This window comes from Helianthus annuus, chromosome 8 (assembly GCF_002127325.2).
Source record: "Helianthus annuus cultivar XRQ/B chromosome 8, HanXRQr2.0-SUNRISE, whole genome shotgun sequence".
Lineage (NCBI taxonomy): Eukaryota > Viridiplantae > Streptophyta > Magnoliopsida > Asterales > Asteraceae > Helianthus > Helianthus annuus.
Window position 1 is genome coordinate 123,715,356 of NC_035440.2, and position 3,817 is coordinate 123,719,172.

Genomic DNA, 3,817 nt, shown 5'->3' on the forward strand with positions numbered 1-3,817 from the left:
GTCCAAAAATAAAGTTTTTGGTTGATTAGAATGTGTAAAAGTGGGTTTAAAAGCAAAGTTTTGTGTTACTGGCATCCTGGACACGGCCCCGTGTTGACCGAGCACGGCCCCGTGGTCAAGTGCCAGTAACAAAAATTAGAGAATTGAAACAGAAGCCTGGACACGGGGGCGTGTCCGCTGAACACGGCCCGTGTCCAGTTACCTGAACTGGGTGATTTTCTGCAGGGGCTCAGCACGGGGCCGTGTTGGTTGGGCACGGCCCGTGTTGAGCCTTCTGTGATGGAGATTTTTGTCGGGTTGCTCTGTTCTTCGTGCATGGTTCCATTTTTCTCGTTCCCTTTTTCATCCATTACCACCATGAGTGTGTTTTATTCTGCAAAAACTAAAAGATTAAACTAAACTAAGGATAGTTCCGCAGAATGCCTCCGTGGTGCGCCACGTTTATAAGGGTCCTTGGCTAGACCCGATTTGAGGTTATATATCTTCTGAGTGGGATGCCTTGCTTCCCATGTTACACCGTCGGAGAGCAGCATCCAAGCTTGAATCAATAACCTTCATGTAGTTTACTGGGTCGTCGTCCTCTATTCTTTTCCCAACTCCGAACTTCACTTCATCATCCCCATACCTTAAAGTGAGTGTCCCGTCATTCATGTCTACCACCGCTTGTGCTGTGGCAAGGAAGGGTCTCCCTAGTATAAGGGGGACCTCGGTGTCTTCCTCCATATCGAGTATGACAAAGTCAACTGGATAAACGAATCTGCTTACCCTTACCAAGACATTCTCGATGACACCTTGTGGGAACTTAACGGATCGATCAGCGAGTTGTATGCTTATTTTTGTAGGGCTCGTGGTTCCCAAGCCAAGCCTTTTGAACATTGATGAGTGCATGAGGTTAATGCTAGCCCCTAGGTCGGCCAAGGCATTGCGAACGGGTGATTCCCCTATTGAGCATGGAATCGTGAAACTTCCGGGATCGATTTTCTTTTGGGGTAGTTTATTGAGTACGAGGGCAGAGCATTCTTCGCCTAAATTAACTAATTGCAAATTTTCAATTTTCTTTTTATGGGTAAGGAAGTCCCTCATAAATTTAGAGTATTTGGGCATTTGGGTTAGGACTTCGATAAAAGGAATATTGACATGCAACTGTTTTAACAGACTTTCAAATTTTGCGAATTGCTCATTGGTCTTTTGACGAATTAACCTACCGGGGTACGGAACTCGAGGAGCCTTGGTAGGCTCTGGTGATGGAGGAGAGTTCTTTTCCTGCAGAGGTGTTGACATCGTTTCTTCCGTAGGTGGCGGTACTTCTGCAGGCCCTACGGTGCGGTTTCGTAGTGTGATGAGGTGAACTTGCGCCTTTGGGTTTGTTTCGGTATTGCTAGGTAATGCGCCTTCGGTCTCTCGGAAAAGTTTTGAGTTATTTGATTTATTTGTTTTTCTATGTTTTGAATGCTAGCTTGTTGATTCCTAAAATTAGACTCTAATTGTAGAAATCTTTCCGAGTTTTTCTTATCAGTGTCAGAGACGAGGCGAGATATAGTATCTTCGAGCCTTTCTCGTCCACCTTGTTGTTGAGTGAAATTTTGTGACTCATTTCTTGATTGCTGAAAGTTTGTTCGTTGGGTTTGTTGGTTACTACTATTGCCGGGTTCCCTCCAACCAAGGTTTGGGTGGTTTCGCCATCCTTGGTTGTAAGTTCCCGTTGGAGGACCCGACGGCCTAGGTCTATTATCAATGTAGTTTACCATTTCTTGTTGATCGTCCGTTTCTTTCATACAACTCCAATTTTCATGTGACCCACCACACCCTTCACAAGCCATAACCAAGACGGTTTTTGTCATTTCTAATTTTTTTATTTTTGAAGAAAGGGCCTCGATTTGGGCTTGTAAAGAAGTGCTTTCGTCGACCTTATGGGCGCCCGGGGCGATAGACTTATTTCCCCGGGGGTGTGCCATTGAAAATTAGTTTGAGCAATTTCCTCAATCTGATTATATATTTCATGTGGGCGTCGGTTACCTAAAAGTCCCCCGGAGCTAGAATCAAGTGTCTGCCTAGTGTGTGGCAACAATCCATTGTAGAAAGTGGATACTTGTTGCCATATTGCGAGGCCGTGATGGGGACACTTGCGTAATTGCTCCTTGAACCTTTCCCAAGTTTCATATAAGGATTCCCTGTCCTCTTGTGAGTATGTATTAATTTCAGTCATTAATTTAGCAGTTTTAGCAGGAGGGAAATACTTATATAGAAATTTTTGGGCTAGTTCATCCCAGGTGTTTACCGAACCAGCTGGGAGGGCGTTGAGCCAAGCTTTCGCTGGGTCTTTTAGTGAGAATGGAAACATACGGAGGCGGATGGCGTCGTTTGATGCTCCATTGATCCGAAAGGTATCACATATTTCTAAGAAATTAGTTATATGTAGATGGGGATCCTCGTCCGCAAGCCCGTGGAAGGTTGCGGAGTTTTGGAGCATTTGTATCAAATGCGGTCGAAGCTCGAAGTTATTGGCTTCGACATTCGGAGCATTGATAGCGGCGCCCAGATTACCTACGGTGGGCCGTAGATAATCCATAAGGGTACGTTGGTCCGCCATTGGAGGTGGATCACCCGAAACCTTCTCTTGGTTTTTGGCTTTTAACCTTTTTCTGAGAAAGCGTTCGGGTTCTTCTAATGGTTCTTTTATGTCTTTATTGGAACTGGAGCTCATAAACTACGTGAGGTTGGCGTCGGGTTCCAAGTCCTGCAATAAAAACAGAAAAGAATGTTGGTCAGAAGGTTCACCACGGCCCCGTGTTGAGCGAACACGGCCCCGTGGTCGGAATTACAGTGATTGTTTTTCAGATCCCAGTTACTGGAAGTTGGACACGGCCCCGTGTTGCACCGGCACGGCCCCGTGGTCAGCCTTCTGTAACTTGAAAAACAAAAACTGCCAGTAACGATGATGAGCACGGCCCGTGTCCGACCAGGCACGGCCCCGTGCTGAGCTCTGCAAAAGCTGAAAAACTAAGAAAAAATCCTAAAAAATTAAAGAAAAATAAAAATATGATTAGGCCGTTGATTCCTAACTTTCTTAAAATCCTTGTGTCCCCGGCAGCGGCGCCAAAAACTTGATGTGTGTCGGTGTATATATATTTTTGATATATATTTAAGCCCCTTTTTACACTTTTAACCAAGTTTTAAATTTATAAAACACGATATTTACTAACACTAAACACACATATGGGCAAGTGCACCCATCGTGGACGTAGTATAGTGTTGGTAAGATACCGAGGTCGTCCAAGGACACAAGAGCTTTTAGTACCGGTTTATCCTCAACGTCTAATCAAATCAAAAAGGTTAGAAAAATGTTTTTAAACTAAGAAAATAAAAACTAACTAAATGCTGAAAAATAAAAATAAAATAAAAACAGATAGACAAGATGAATCACTTGGATCCGACATGTGTATTAGTATAACCTTTGATTATTTTTGCACTTTTGCACTTGTTTAAGAGATTATCTTAGTTATTGTAGTAGGCCCCTCTTTTGAAGGCGACGTTACCCTCAACCCAGTAGTTTGAGTCAGCAAGGATACAATCCTAAAGGGTCGGATTATTGAAAGATAATTAATTAAGTTATTAATGCAAATTGTGGTAGGCCCCGCTTTTGGCGGTGACGTTACCCTCGGCTAAGTAGTCTGAGTCAGCAGGGATACAGTCCTAAATAGCCGGGTTATAGTATTAATAGTAGTTAACTTATGAGGGGGTCAAAGAGTTTGGATCCCCGCCATCCAATACCTATGGGCATTGAAGGAGATCCTACTAAATTTGACCCAGGTCCCAA

At 43.9% G+C, this 3,817-nt stretch overlaps 1 non-coding gene across 1 annotated transcript; it reads left to right on the top strand.

Moving 5' to 3' along the window:
- The first annotated feature begins 2,105 nt into the window (after window positions 1-2,105).
- LOC118481531 lies at window positions 2,106-2,212 on the top strand. The gene has a single exon (XR_004865740.1). It is a non-coding gene; the product is annotated as a small nucleolar RNA R71 (small nucleolar RNA).
- The last annotated feature ends 1,605 nt before the right edge of the window (window positions 2,213-3,817 follow it).